The sequence below is a fragment of the Terrapene carolina genome, unplaced genomic scaffold (assembly GCF_002925995.2).
Source record: "Terrapene carolina triunguis isolate 2854851 unplaced genomic scaffold, T_m_triunguis-2.0 Scaffold24, whole genome shotgun sequence".
Classification (NCBI taxonomy): Eukaryota; Metazoa; Chordata; order Testudines; family Emydidae; genus Terrapene; species Terrapene triunguis.
The window spans coordinates 1,415,002-1,431,288 of NW_020664375.1; the positions used below are offsets into that span (position 1 = coordinate 1,415,002).

The 16,287-nt window shown below is 52.1% G+C and overlaps 1 protein-coding gene across 1 annotated transcript in view; it reads right to left on the minus strand.

Annotated features, from left to right (window-relative positions):
• Positions 1-13,954, minus strand: part of LOC113406280 (BCL-6 corepressor-like) — a 123,232-nt gene extending 109,278 nt beyond the window's left edge. Inside the window, exon 1 of the mRNA XM_026650094.1 lies at positions 13,914-13,954. The gene's annotated coding sequence lies outside the window, so the exon portion shown is untranslated. The remainder of the gene's footprint in view (positions 1-13,913) is intronic.
• Between the last annotated feature and the right edge of the window lie 2,333 nt (positions 13,955-16,287).

Below are 16,287 nucleotides of genomic sequence, written 5' to 3' on the forward strand. Positions count from 1 at the left end.
TAAATGTGTCCCCCAGTTTGCTTTTCTTGGGGGGGGGGGAGGGAAGAGAGGGATTCAAAATCACCTGCCCCTCCAGGTCCCTCCCAGTTGTCGGCCGGTGTGTTAGAGACAGAAGGGTGCAACCCCTCCTCAGAGCTGCTTGGGCGAAAATGTAGTGGGAGGAACGAAAGTGTTACCCGGAGAGATGTTGTGACAGATGCTTGTCCTACGCGTGCTTGTGAGGGAAGGAGTTAAAGGCAGGCTATATACATCGAGCTGTTCCCTTCCCCGGCCGGCTGTCTGAAGGAGCTGCTGCTAGAAGCCGTCCATCAGCAACCAGTCCAACCTGCCAGTGATAATGTGCGATCAACACCAAATCACCCCCGCCAGGCACAATCCATCATCGCTGCAATGCAACGGGCCCTTGTATGGATGTGCCTGCACCGGGGCGGGGACAGGAGGCTGCAGCATACACCAGAATTGAAATTGCAACATCTCCTGCTCTCTGCATGCAAAGGCCTGCGAGCAGCCAGCCCCCCAGCTCCCAAAGTTACCCGGCCAGGCAGCGCGCGGGCCTCATCCGCCAGCTCTGCACACACACCCCCGCCCCGCGGCTGACTCCTACCTCCGCCGGCTGCCAGCCAGGGCTCCCCTCCCCCCGCTCCTCCCGGGCGAGCCTGACTGGCGGAAAATTAATAATTAATCGGGTGAAATTGATTAAAGGGCTCGGAGCGCGGGGGCTTGGGCAGGAGAAGAATAATAGTTATTTTTACAGCTCCGGATCCACCTCCCCCGAGGAGCCCCCACCCCTGCAAGGGCCCGGAGCTGCGGTGCCTGCTCCGCGCTCGGGCAGGGGCAGACCCGCCACGTCCCCTCGCCCCCCCAGGAAGGGGGAGGCGGCGGCGGGCTCCCGACGCTCCCAGCCCCGAAAGCATGGCTGCGCCGAGAGCTGCTGCAGGAGCAGCAGCAGGGGGCGGAGGCTGGCCCCGGGTCTGGCTCGCGTGTGTGCAAAGCCGGGTCATCACCGGAGCTGCCCGAGGGCGGCGCTCAGCCCCACGAGGCCGGCCCCCTTCCCCCCGCCGCGCTCCGTGTCAGCAGGGGACGCGGCGGGGCCAGTCACGGCTCCAGCCCAGCCGAGCCGGCGGGGGAAAGGGTTAAACGGAGAGAGGGGGCCCGGCTGTGTCAGAGCGAAACCACACCGCGCACCTGGGCTCAGCTCGGCAGCCAGCAGCCGCCAGCCTCCCTCTCCTGCCGCTCGGTGCCTGCCTGCCTGCCCCGTATCTCGGCTCCATCTCTGCAGCGGCGGCGAGAGCCAGCACTTCCCCTTCCCTCCGCGCGGCTCCTGCGCGCACTCTAACCCCAGTGACCCAGATAAGAGCCTCCCCCGCCCCCTTCCACCTCCGGCCGGCTCCCCACCAGCCCGCCCTCCTCGGCCGCTCTCGCTTCCTCGCCGGAGCCCGAGCGCCGCTACGGCGCGGCCGCGCTTCGCACACCATGTGCGGCTGGGGCTTTTGTTTGTGGCCCGGGAGCTGGAGCTGGGCTATGTTCAGAGCCAGGTCAGGAGTCTCTGGGCCCTGTCCGCTCAATGCCAGGCTAGGCGTGGGCCCTGTTAGCTTGTGTCTGAGTGTCAAACCGCCCTAGGCTTGCCAAGGGAGTGGAGCTTTCGACACTTGTGTTTGTTTTATGTAATAAAGCATAACAATAAATCGTGCCTTTCCTCGCTGGGTAGAGCAGAAATCCAGAGCAAGCCAACACCGCAGTCAAAATATGTTTGATTAATGATCGTTCTATTGGAAATCTCTCTGACTCCGCCCCAGACAGCAGGGTGTCAGGCTTAGTGGAGGCCCTTCCTGCCCCACTTTGTTTGCTTTTTTAGGTGCAAGTATGTATGGAGAACTTCAGTCTTAATTTCTCTCCCGGATCCCTCCTCTCCTACAAGGTTTCAAGATGCCTCTAATCTTGTTACTGCATCCTCGCTGACTGCCAATTCTAGACGACCCACGATAACCCTGAGTCAAGACTATTCGTGGTGTCTGGGGCCATTTGTGTACATATTTTATGATTTAAGATAAAAGGGACACAGACAGGTATAATGCATCTTACAGGGTCATGCAACCACATAGGGTGATGAAAATGGAGCAAGCAGGCCTCACCCAGAGAGGCTGTGAAGTCATCTTTGCTGATACTGTGAAATAAAATAATGGAGAACATTCTGAAAATGAAGTACCTAGGTGGTGAAAATCTTTCACACAATAAATAATACTGGAAGACCTTAACACAAGTGTTGGTGATAATGCTCACACATCCTTTTTAAAAAGAAACCCTTAATCTCATGATCAGTCTCTGATGGTATTGAACCAACCCATTTCTAAGAAATGAAGACACCCATACCTACAACTGGAACCAGTGACAAGACTAGCAGAAAAACCTAGAATGTAAATCTGTGTTCCTAATGGTATTTATAAGGGGGCTCACCTTAGTATGTAAATGCAGAGTAAAAGAATACATTGATATCACACTTGGTTAAATGGGAGTTGTGGGGTTCCCAGAGGAGTATATAACCAAGCACAGGAGGTCACCTTGGGAGATGCAGAACTTCCTTTAATGTTACTGATCCTGCATTCCTTGCACAGGCAAAACTTGGGTTGAAGAATTGTTTGTTTTTCTTTGACAAAGGCAAACAGTCCATTGTATTATTTTCACGCTTAGTCGAGTACCCTGCACAATCAGTACAGTCACGGGGATGGGCTGCAGGATGACTCCTCCTACTCCCAGCTGCCTACCTTGGCTACTGGGGAAGCAGCACTTCCTATCTCCAGTTACCAAAAGGCAAGGCACTATTTCTGGTAGGATGGACTATTTTTGTCTCCTTTCCCCCTTGGTTGTCTTCCTGTTTTTCTATTTGTTTATTGATTCCTCTTATCTAATACATATTGTCTCATCACCCTTATCATATTTATTTTCTCTCCTCCATCCCATCCTTTCCCCCACTCCTTAGTTAAGTTTTGTATACAGCCAAGGCCTGTTCTGGTGACCTTGCTCTCTCCTGTAGCACACCCTTATATGGTGACTACTGGAAGCACCATCATCTCCAAGGGGAAGCATTTCTAGTGGTTGGAGCCAGCACAGACCTGAGAGCCAGGAATTCTCTCTTCTGTAGCCACCTCCATCACTGACTCCATGTAGCCTGGCCACCTCTCTTAAACACCTACCTCACTTTATTCAGCTGTGTACAATTATAGTAATTTACTTACCTCACAGGTATGCTGTGAGGATTAATTGATATTTGTTCAGAGCTTTGCAATCCTCCCAGGAGAGATGCTGTATGATTAAAAGGGTGGAGAAAATGTTGTTTTGTAGCCTCTACAAGCCACTGCCTCCTCTTGTGTAGGTAGTTTGTATGTGTACAGTACATCTGATTCAGTGCCACACTAAGGTGCCTCACCCATATGACTCTGTAGCATGACTGGGGTGGGGAGAGGTACCTCTGAATCTTTGATACCACATAGGCCCTTTAGTTAGATTTAAAGTCAACTCTGTGGAAAGGTGGGACCCTGAGGTCACAGGTCCATGGTTACTCACGTCCTACATTCACTGGGAAATTTACCCAAGTCAAGTATTAGTGATCTAAACGTTGTGGGGCCACAGGCAAAGCAATATATAGATACCCCACCCAACTCCTTACCCAAATTGACTGGGCTCTTCCCACAATAACATATCCGTGACACCTCCCTCGCAGCACTCTTTCTGCCTGCCTCCAGCTCCCCTCAGGCTGTGACAATTTCTCTCTCCCACATGCCTGCTTTTAAGGTGACTTCTAGCCAACCGCTCCCTTCCCCCATTGGGATCCCGAAGAGAGCAGGCAGAACCAAAGCCTAACTGTTCACGTGAGAAATGAAAATAGAGCTATTGGGCTATTTATTCTCTGTCACATCCCTACCGCTTGGCTTGAGGCCGGAGAATCTAGGCTGGCCCCTGGGGCCTTAGCCCACCGCACAAGAGGCACAAGGTTATGGGTTTCTGCAGCAAAATAACACCATTCTATTGGGGAGATGTCAGAGCCCCCTGGAACGATGTCCTTTAAGCCCCCCTCCATTCGGTACGGTGCTAAATCCCAGCGAGGTAGGTCCACAACGTGGCCTGGGACCTCGACTGATTGTCCGAGCTGAGCTCAGGAGAAACAAGTGAAAATGGCGAAAAGAACATAAGAAAAGTTCACGAAGTACACAGCTCTTTGGAAACAATAAATGAGCTGAGCGCTGGGTCTCTTCTGAAATCTACATAATCAAGGACGCTACCCATTAGGGGTCCGTCCAACTCATGTGACCTCCACACAACAGTCCCAAACCTTCCCGTGTTGTCTCTGCGAAGAGATAAAACTTCACTGGCGTAAAGATGAGCGTCTGTGGTGGGTAAACACAGCTCTTGGCTCTGCTCTAGAAACATGACTGTTTTCCTTTTCCCTTCGCGATTTCATCCTTTCACGTTCTTTAGCCGCTGCGTTTCCTAAAAGAAAACCCGTGCGTTTCTAGCTGCCCGCCTCGGTTTGCACTGTGCATACCTCAGACACAGCCAGCGTAAATCCATTACGCCTCGATCCCATGACACAGGTTTATGCGGATACCCTCTGATTTACATTTTAAACACAGCAAATGCACTGTCTGCTAGCATGAGACGAAAACCCAGCGTGTAACTTCAAACGACCTTCAAGGAAATGCAATTAACTGCTCTAATTATCAGTACACGCCTTGTCGAAAAAGACACAGGTGCTCGCTGCAACGCGGTTCCACCTGGTTAAGCAGAATCGTCCTACCAGTGGATGGACACTTTCTCCCTTAATCCGGGACTTGCTACGATGCCTCTACATTTAGAAACCTCCATCCTCCTCTCCTCCCCCTTGGCTGAGGCAGGAGAGCGATCGCTCACGGCTGCTAGGCTTTGTCACACGAACACACACACACAGACCACATTGCTCGCTGCTGCCTGGGAGAGATGCATCGTGTTTATTTCCCGGATCCCACAAAGCAGTCACCTTCTGACGCGTCTCTTCCCCTGCTCCCCCCACCTCCACTTCTCTTCCTGCAGTCTGACGGGAAGGACCGTAGGCCACAATGATAATACAACATTTAGGTTAATAGGGCGTGTTCTGATCCGTTTTCCCTCTCCGCCCGCCCTTCACTCCCTAACAACATCGATCTGCTACATTTACTTCTGCCTTTATCGGCCCCCAGGCAGCCCCGCCAGGGCTCTGAGTCACTGTCTGAGCTACCGGATCTAATACAGATTCTGGAATAACCGAGCCAGTAGCAACCACTAGCCTCCAGCCCGGTTACAAAGGAGCGAATCTTTGTCCACAAGTGGTGCGCTTCAGACAGTTGAACGTGCAATGTCATAATGGCTCCTATTGCTGGTAGACAAGGGAGGTGCTCTCGACACATGCAGCTATGGCAGGAGAGATGGGACCGAGAAGATAAGGACAACCCGGGCTCCCTAACGGTCCACTAGGAGGCGCTTGCCTTTTGCAAGAGGATGGAGTCATCTGGGATTCGGTGGCTTCTCATCTCATTACAGGGCATTAGGAGAAACAGGCAAATATACAGCTATTAAAATTAATCGCCTTGCGCCGTCAGATGAACATAATAGAAATTATTTATAGGCTGCCTACAATGCGTTTATCGTCATGGAGGCGCTGGGTGCGGGTGAACAGAGAAGAATACGCGCAGGCTACAATAAAGGACAGCTGTACGGATCTGCGCTAAATCTTAAGGGAGCGCTGGAAAGTAATGAGACTAGAGAGACTAACAGGAGCCCTTGTGGGAGATACGTCAGCTCGGTTAGTGACAAAGGACTTAGCTTGTACTGGCTCCAAGTCCAACTTTAAGTTTAGAGTCCAAACACTGCAGGTCAGCAAAGGTTGTGAGTATGTGACCTCAACCGGTTAGGCGAAAAGTAAACTGCAGACATTTTTCAGATGACTATAGGGAGATCTACATAAGCAAATATAAAACCTTGGCTTTGTGTTAAGTGGTCTCAAATATCCACTCTAGTGGATTTTTCTAGCAGGCAAAGTCCCGGCTTGCTGGTGTGCAGCAATGCAGAAATTAGGAGACTAAGCATCTAAGAAACAAATTACGTCTTAAAATAGCAGTAAGTATTTTGTAATTACCGTACAGTGCAGAGAAGGTGCATGCAGGAAGGAATTCACTTTTCTGATCGCTGTAAACTCTGAATGTTTGCAGATTTCAGATAACAGATTAAATGTTAATTGCTTGAGACGGCCAGCCATTTAGTTTAACACTCTTTAGAAAACCCTCTTACAGAATATGTTTTGCTGCAGCTTTATCTGGGGAAAAAAGTTCTCTCTCTCCTGAAGAATCTGTATTTTAGGTGCCGAGAGGGATTTGTAATGTACTGCGTTTTTGAAGCAGGGAAAAGATGCCTATAGATCTCCCCACCCCCTACCGTTCAGTGCTGGCGTTGGTGTTGTTTTGGCAAACAAAAAATTTATCTCGGTTTCGAAAGGGTAAACAGCTGTTAAATGAATCAAGGTCCTCTGGTGACAACATGAATGAATGGTGTTCCACTGGCATCGGACAGCCTGTGTAGCAGAGTGGGGCTAGAGGAGTCAAAGTACAGCTAGCTCAGAGAAAGAAGCAGAAACAGTCCCAGTTTACAAAGGCTTGCGGAGAAGGTGCGAGAAAGCCCAAGACAGACTGGAAGCGCTGCTCCGCCAAGCTCTAGAGGTTAATAAGTACACTGTCCCCTTTCCCCGGTCCGCCTGAGGCTAAGACTCGCAGCTCAGCGGGTAATTGACAGTCTCAATCCAAAATTGAAACATGTGTTAACAACAACGCCACGCATCCTAGGAGCTTCTCGGGAGATCGCCTCCTCATGATCTTTATACATTACTTGAATCCAGCTGAGGAAAGTGTCACGAGGCTCTTAGAGAGCACGTTTCTCGTCTACCTGTAAATCAACTCAATTGCTGTTTAGAAAGAAGCAGCCTCTATTTTGTAGCAAAAGTAGCAGGGCCATTTTTTTTTTACTCAGTCCTCACAGCGTTGGTTTCAATGAGGGCCCAGAGGCAAAGCATGCTGGTATTGCCCCCTCCCTGTCCACTCTTGTCCTCCCTATTAATTATGCCTTGGAATGTTGGCACAGATGCTAAATACTAAATCGCATTAAATTGATTACGTTCTATTCTCCTTCTTTCAGAGCAAACAGAAACGTTTGAAGCATAGCCCTTCGGCTGATGTAGATCGTTATACATATCCTTTCAGGGTTTGTTTTTATTTACAATGCATTATGCATCCATTCTACACTCTGGACAAAAAGTGATTGGAATGTGCTTCCTATGAAGCCTGGATCCACACGTGGGGCCCAATTGTGCAAACGCTTATTCCTGATGTGCTGTTAATTGACTCCAATGGGATTACTGGCGCCAGTAAACATTACTTCCTCGGGTAAACGTTCCTAAAATCCGGACCTACTTTAATAACTACTTTATGGAGATGTCTCCTGAGCAGGATCGGGTTCATGGTATAGGTTATTAGAATAACCCATTTGTCCCCCTTCATGTTTATTGAAGATCGTTGTATATACAAGGACTAATCAGTAAACAAACCCAGGCTTAGCAGAAATGAATTTAGTATACTAGCACCTCTGGGATCCTCATTCATTATCACTCATGGCACAGAATTAATGTTTTTCTTTTTCTTTTTCCCAGAGGAGAAAGGCCGCAGATTTTGCTGACGTTCTAACGTCCTTTATAAATAACAGTGACTGTCGGGGGGGAGCAGGAGTGGTCGGTAGAAGAGAACTGGTTCAGAGGGACTTAGGCCTATACAGACAGCCAGGTTTCTAGGATTTTCGGGGAAGTGCAGACCCAAAGGGAGGGTTTCACCTCTCCTCCCAGTCAGTCACTTGGCGTTCTTTACATCTTCTCCTTTTAACACGCCCTTTTAGAGAGACTATTCGCCAGGCTAGAGGAAATTTCGGGGGGGCCCTTTAAGCCTCCTAAAGTAGGAACTGATCACTTTTCACTTTTGTTTTCAAGCTGCCCACACACAGTACACAAAGGTGATGACCAGCTGAAAAAAAATGGACCCCCCCCCTTTCTGAACAGACCCCCAGTAATTAACACGGAGGTGATCCCAGGCTCTGCACTATTCTGCTCGGCCCTTACGCGGCTGTGCAGCGTGGAGATACCCCGGAGAGCTCACACTCTCTAGAACTGCTGCAGCCAGGGCCGTGACCGGGCAGAACAGCAGCTCCCGCGCCTGGAGCTCCCTCCCTTCTCCCCCGGGCGCCAGCAGCGATCCGAAGGGGCAGGAGGCAGAGCCATAGCGCTAGGCACCGGCGCGCCGGGTAGCCAACTGCACCTCGTTAACGTAGCCCCAGCTCTAACCGCGATGCCTTTGCGCTCCTGGGAGCTCAGGGAGGGATTGCGCTGGATGCGCCCCCTGGGGCTGGGCGGCTCCACACCGCCCCCAGCGCAAGGCTGTGACTACGGAGCACAAGCCAGCCCCGTCCGTTTGCGAGCTCGCGCCCTTCCGTGGCAATAATAATGCCGTTGTTGTGGGGAGTCAGAAGCCGCGGAGCTTTTACCCTCGCTAAGGTCCGTTAACAGGGCAGCGGCTGGAAGGTGCAGGGGAAAAACACGGAGGCGTTTGCGATGAGAGCGGCTCCAAGCGCGGTTTAACAACCCGGGGAATAGGCTTGTGCCACGAGCACTTGCAATCCACTGTGCTGCTTATCGGAGCATTGCGCGGGGCCTCCTCCTGAGCCGCACCCATCCCCGCGCAGGGCTGGGGGAAACCCGGGAGCCTTCGCTAGGGCCTGTGCTTGGAGCCGTCACGCGCTCTTCGGAGCCCGTTCCAGCTGCCTGCTGCCAGCCAGTCCTGAGCGAATAGGTGTGCGCGGGGGGAAGGGTCAGCCCTTCCAATGAGCGGCTCACCCAGCGGGTGCCCTGCCCTGCCCGAAGAAGGTCTGCCCAGGGCGCTCTTCCCCTCTCCCTCTCATGACTGCAAAGTTACAAGATTCTTAACCGAGGGGGTGTGGAGAAGAGCAGCCAGCACCCCCAGGACCTTCTCCCGCTCTGCGACACACGCCCTCCCTCCCCTTCCCGTCATTATTTAAACCCAGACTCTGCACACAGCGGATTATGCCTTCTGTGCTCAAATCCAAGCGCCTCCTGGCTCCGGCTCGTTCAGCCAATCCTTTATCCCTCGTGCTCCCTTGGCTGGCTGTGCCTCCTGCGAGAAGCGCGGGGAGACAAGCCAACAGCGCCAGAGGCGCAGCCCGAGGCAGCAGCAGCTGAGCCCCCGGACGTATCTGAGGGTGGGTCTAAGGTCTGGTCACATCAGCCGAGAGACGGGTCTGGATCATTCCTCACGGGCGTTCGGCATTCCCCCTCCATTCCTCACGGAGAGTCCCAGCCGTGCACAGACACACAACTTGCAGAATGGTCGGGCCGGGGAGACACACCCGGACGCCTGCGGCTGACAGGAATAGGCTCCCCGGAACCGCAGACAAGCACAAGCCTGCTCCCATTCAAGCCCAGGGGGCTTTGGCCATTGACTTGAATAGGAGCAGGGTCTGTCCCGGAATCTGATAGACGGATGGTCCCGGACTCCGGCTCTGACACGGGAGCGGCGCCTGTGGAGCCAATGGCTGAAGTAGCCCATATTACCCTGCGCTAGAGACAGTCTCATGCCGTTGTTTGGATTCAACCTGCGCTGAGAACTGTGATAAACGGTGCCTCTGGCGGGGCACTCGCTACTTTTTAAACAGCATTATCTCGCCTATAAGAATTGGACTGGTTTGTTTTGAATACAAAGGTGTTTACTGAGCATTTATCCAGCCATTTATGATCTCAGGGGAGAGTAATCTCCTTACAAAGCCGCAGGTTTATTTTTACTAAGGGCAAAAAGGAGTCTAAACCCACCTGTACTTGTTTGTTTGGGGTGGTGAGTTTTCCTTGTAATCAAGCCTGCGCAGAAGAACAGATCCCCCCAAGATTTTACAGAGGAAATCCCCTCCTGGCTCAAGGCCGTATGTGGCAAATTTTAGACTCGAGAGAGATTTTATTGCAGAGTAATTATCCTCGATCCCCTTCCTGGTACAGGTTTATAAGTGAAAACGCTGCCAGAACGCTATTTAGTGTAGCGAAGGCGAAACTGCAGTCAAGAGGCTGCTGGGTTTACACGCCCCCTGTTGGAAAAGACCGTGTAATTAGGAAGTACTCTCACCAGAGGAGGCTTGAGTTCAGGGCCTTGACGGCAGGGTGATCACTTACGAGGGAGAAGAAGAAATAGCTTCCCTCCTTCCTTAATGAAAATTAGTTCGAATTGAAATGCCAAGACAGAAGATTGATACGCAACGTGCAACACGCGTGGTTTGCCTCGTGAGAAAAGCTAAGTAATGAACAGAAACTCCTCCCCTTATTGGCAAATGCTTTGCTTTTTTAAAGCCCCTTCCTTGCCTCATACGCATCGGTACTAATAACAGTAATAAAAAAAGATGCAGTGCTATAGTTAGTAATATATTGCATGGTCATAGCCGACTCCAAAGCCCTTTACAAACATGAATTAAATAAGCCCCACAATCCCAACACTCGTTTATTATTACTCCCTTTTTACAAAAGAGGAGAGGGAGGTATGGAGCGATTCAGCGATTAGCTGGGATTCACACAGCGAGTCTATGGCTGAGATGGAAGTAACATTTAAAAATCCTGACTCCCCATCCCCTACTCTAATCACTAGCTACACTACCTATGCCGGAATCTTGTTTGCACTGATCTGTTTACCCGAGGTATTGATATCCAAGCTGTGAATGTGGTGATAAACTTTGATTTTCCAAAGCTGGCAGAGACGTATCTCCATCGTATTGGCAGATCAGGTCGCTTTGGTCACCTGGGCCTGGCCATCAACTTGATCACCTATGATGATCGATTCAACCTGAAAAGTATTGAGGAGCAGTTGGGAACTGAAATTAAACCCATCCCAAGCAACATTGACAAGAGCCTGTATGTGGCAGAATACCACACCGAACCCGTAGATGATGAGAAACCTTAACCATGCTTTGATTACAAACACCAGAAGCTGAAGCCCCTTGATCCAGATCTGTGACGCATTGTTTCTTTGGGGATATCCTTCTCTTTTTGGGTTTTTCATCTTCTTTTCATTTTGGAACTATGAATAAAAAAAAATTGTGCATCTCCCTCGCACCTCTAAACTCAAGCCTTAGTGTTTAAAGCCTAACTACGGGTGTGAATCTAATCTAATTTTTTTGCTTTAGACCAAAGACACTCACATATTATTCAGGCAGTCATTTAAACACCTTTTTCTTTTTATCATTTTGGCAAATGCAGTTAACAATCCCTGTATGAGGGATTACAAAAGGCTGCTTACTCCTCTCACTAACCTTATCTTGACACCTCATTGTTAAGGGCAAAAGTGACTTATACTGGGAGCACCGATGAAAACTTTCTTTTCAACGAGAATGGCGGTACTTCACAGCCACTTCGTGGTTTATTGCTAAAGGAGGCTACTGTTTATGGTCAAACAGCATTACATTGGGCCACCTCGATTTTTAAACCGTACTCCCCCATTGATTTAATTGTTTTTAGGAATGTAAATTCCAACACTCATGTTCCATGCATTCATCGGTGTTTAAATAACACTAATAATCACTCTAAATAATAAAGCAATCTGTTAAGTGAGCTGTGTGCTCTTGATAAAACCCCCTAAGTACTGTACATTAGCCAGGCTCCTTACATGTCTCACTGCATATTAAACTTTATGTTAGGTCCCAGTACTCTCAGTTTTTTCTTCAATTCATAGCCCCGTAGATGTCCATCTTTAAGTTTGACTGTCTTTAAATTAATGCACTGAAGAAATATAACCCTACTTAATCATGGTTTCTGGTTCCTCGAGAACAAACGGAGAAGTCTTCAAGTTTTTTGTTATAACAGAGAGACAAGAAAGCTGAAACTACGGACAACATACTGGAAACTCCACACGTAAGAGAAGCAATGCACTGACGAAAGAGGAGACTGAATTAATCCCTGCAGTCGAGAGCAAATACCTAGCTTTGCGTTCTTGCATATTAATGTGCAGCTGTATTTAAGAATGCCAGAGCATAGCTGCCTGACACTTAAAGATTGTCTATTCAGAGGCTGTAACCTCAGGCATATGCAAGAAGGGTGCGTACACAAACACACACACACAGTGTTCTATTAAAATGATAAGCCACGGTCACTGGGGTCTTGCATTATTTAAAAAAAAAAACAACACCTTGGATGTGAGGTTTATAACCACATAAGATCAATCAATACGTGGGGAGGGGAATTGCAATATAACCTGCATGTGCCGGTGATGAACCCAGGAGTCCCAACACGAAAGAACAATTAAACAGAAGTGGCCTTTCTAGAAAAGGGAGCGAGCATAAACAAATATGCCCGGAGGAAACAGTCCGGTGATGACTCCATTTTTTCCACAAACACATGGTTAGTGATATGTTGACTACCCGAGACAAACCATTGCTTTCCTCCACTGACAAAGCATTTTTGCAATATTAATCACTGATCTCTACGCTGCCCGGCTGAAATACAAAATATCAACAACGGTGTTTGAAATACACGTGAAGGAATGGCTGTAAGCGGGCGAAGCTAGCGCAGATATTTCAGCAGCTTTCTCTCATCCTATTCCGAATTCACTTTTCCCAGTCACAACATGCCTCGCAGGCAAACGCAACGCTTAAGGCTTCCCCTCCAAGTAGGCTTCTTCCATAATGCACCCGGCGTGTTCGTCCCCAGCAATACAGCTAAGCGCATTAATGGCAAGCAGTTTCATTTGTGCTACGAAGTTATTTGCTATCGCTTGGGGGAGGGAGGTGTTTGTTTCATGGCTGGAAAATGAGCCGGGAGCTCACACACTGGCTGCAAGCCTGAGAGCGGCGGGATATACACAGATCGCGGGGGGTTAACTAACAAACTGTGTGCAAGAAAAGGCCTATTTGAACTCATACCTTTGAGAATGATCCATCAGTACCTTTAAGAATAGCCAAGGCCAAATTCTGCCCTGGGCTGCAGGGGTGTGTAAGCGAAGACAGAACTGAGCCCCCGGAATACAAAGTCTGATTGCAAACTCAGAACAGGCCTCTCCCCCAAACGTGCCTCTTAACTGCCCTTCAGACCCCAGCTGGAGCACACAAGTTTCTGCACAGAACAAGCGCTCAGGCAGCAAAAACCGACCGCACACGCGCACGGGGAAACCAGGGGATCTCTCCCGGGTCGCAGCCCTGCCTCGCTCCGAGCTGCAGAAAGGAAACCCGCCCGCTTTCTGCCTTTCGCTTCAGCTGCACCCCCAGCCTGCCCCCCCCCCCCCCGCCTATTCTGAGCCGAGTGTGTCTGTGGATGCAAATGGCGTCTCGCCACCTCCCCCCGCCCGACACCGCACAGATCTTCTGCCAGACGCAGATGTGCAAGCAAGCCGCCCGGGGGAAGGGAAGGGAAACTGCAGGAGCCACTTCCCCACCCCAACCGCCTGGCATGGAGTAGCAGCCACCGAATGGTGGCCGCCCGCACGGGCAGGCTGCGGAACTCGTGCTCAGCCGGCTGCAAATGACAGAGCACACACTGCCTGTGTGCGCTAGGGTGGGTGGGGAGCGAGGGGCCCTAGCCCAGCGAGGTGGACACTGGCGATCTTGATGCATTACACTCCGGGACTCAAGAGGAAGGGCGCTGGGGAGCAAAGGGGGGGGGGTGTCTCCGGATGCGCTGCTGGAGCGGCCTTGCCACCCGCGGGTACAGACCATGTGTATTTGCAGAGTGTAATGTAATGGGAGCCCTCGGGTCAGCGGCAAGGCTTCAAACAGCAGCTTCACCTGCTTTCCCGTCCCCTCCTGGCTGCTGACTGCATTGCAAACCTTACCGTCTCTCCCTGCCGGAGCCTGCAGCACAGGCACTTCGCTTCGCTCCTTCCTGCCACGCAAAGGCGTGTGTGTGTGATAATCCCCTGCCACGGCCTGCCGTGTGCAGCTGTCACACACATGCCAACTGGCCCTGTCAAGGGAGGACAGCCCCGGTTGTTTGTTTTATTAAGCAAGCGCTCGCTGCGTTCTCCCCGCGGCCCTGCAGAAAGCTCCCCCGGCGCCGCGTATTTCAATGCAGAAAGTGTGTGTGTGTGTGGGGGGGGTAATGGGATCTTTTCCGTGCCCCCCCCCCCCCCCCTTTTTAACCCCCCCCACAGGCGGCAGGCTCTCGCGGAGCAGCCCCTCATTTCGGCGACAGACCCGGGGAGCATGTTCCCCGTCGCAGTGAATCGCGGCTGGAAAATGAACCTCGGAGCCGGATGCACTTGAGTCCCCGTGCTGGGGGCAGGCAGGGGGTGCGCGGGGGAGGGGCTAGAGCAGCGGCCGCCGCGGGAAATCAGCTTGCGGCGCGCGTCCCTTTGATCCGGAGACGGGCGCAGTCACGAAGGTAACAGCGGCAGCCCCGAGCCGTGGGCCGCCCTGGCTGCTGCAGCGGGAGCTCGGCCCCTCCCCGCTGTGTCTCTGGGGGCTGGGTAACACGTCCCCCCCCCGCGGCTCTCGGGCGCTCAGCTGCCCCTGGGGGGGCCAGCAGAGCACAGCCCCGCCAGGCCTCCTGCCGGCCCCATCCCGCGGCCTGAGTGCAAGGCGAGCAGCCGGCTCTCCCCGGGGCAGGGGCAGGGGCAGGGGCGCGGGGCTCACGCTCTCCTGCCAGCTGCTGCTGCGGCACGTGACCCGCCCCAGCCTCGGCTCCTGCTGCCGTGTGCCGAGCGCGCCCCCTCCCGCCGCCCCCAGGGCTTTGAAGGCGGGTGTTGGGGGCCGTTGCCTTGGCCCCCCTCCTGCGTTCGCCTGGGCCCAGCGAGCCGCCCCTCACCCCCGGCTCTGCACGGCCCTTGGGGTGGCGAGCCGGGGCCTCCTGCTCCCGCGCCGGGACGCTGCTCGCCAGGCAACGGTGTTAAGAGGAGCCTGAGGGCCCAGCCTTGGGTTACACAGCAGAGCGTCTGTGCAGCGCCCGCCTGCTATGGGGGATGTGTGTGTGTCTGCGCTGTAGATTGGCCTTTTTATAGGGTGCCCTTGGCTGAACGCAGGTGTGAGATCTAACCCCCCAGCCAGCCTCTGTGTCCCTCCCCCCCTGGTTCCCAGGGCCCGCTGGAGAGGAGGGTGGATCAAGCCTAACATTGAACTTAAGCGCTTACCACCCTTTGGTGGGGAACCCACTTGGGCCGCCCTCTCTTCCTCCCGCCACGCTCCCCACGCCTGAAATTTTTGTCCCCCAAAGACTTTGTCACTTTCCCTATGAGTCACAACACCTTCCACTGCTGTTAACTGTCTGAGTCACCCCCCAGTGCCCCTCCCACTGTGACAGGTGGGTGGCTGGGACCTACAGCTAGAAGTGAAAGTGTGTCACCTCTGCCAACTTCAAGCCATCGGAAATCAGGAGTCGGACCCCCAAAAATCATGAGATTCTTTTAAAAAAACGATAGTGTGTATTTTTTAGGTCAGTTTCTTGATTTTTTAACTCCCACCTGCCCATCCCCAGGGTGTGTGCCAGTGACAATTAGTGTTGCCACTCTCCCACATGTACTGGATAAGGGGATTTTGGCCGCTGCTGCAGGAGCTCTCACCCCCACATATACCACTCTCCTACCCAGCAATTAATCCTGACCCTCAGTCCCTCCCCATCAGTGCTGTTACCACCCAACCCCCCTCAAATCAGTCCCCCTTCCCCCATCATCCCCACTCCATCATTTCAGCCCCCCCACCCCATGGACCCTCACCCTCCTTACTTCAGCTCCCCTGCAGTGGGCCATAGTTCAGCCCTCCCAGCCTCCCCTCTGCTCTCAGCTCTTCTTACTGTTCTTCATCCTCCCTAGGCCTGGAGGGGCTGCAGTGGGGTCCTCTCTCCCACTTCCCAGGCTGACAGTGGGGAGCCCCAGCCACCAGGGGCTGGTAGCAATTTCTAAGTAAAGTTAAGCCTCACTCATGATCTCGTGCTAGAACTCTCAAATGTCAGTTTTGCTTTTGTTTTGTTTTTCAGTCAGGGCTGAGTTCTGTTGTGAGATCATCGCATCTCTCACATTAAAGTTGCGAGAGTTGGCATGTCTGCCTCAATGGACAGAGTGAGCAGCCCAGTATTGTCAGCCACAAGATCAGCAGTGTTTGGTGGTACACCTCTACCCTGAAATAAATCGACCTGATATAACACGAATTCGGATATAACGTGGTAAAGCAGTGCTCCGGGGGGGGCGGGGCTGCGCACTCTGGCGGATCAAAGCA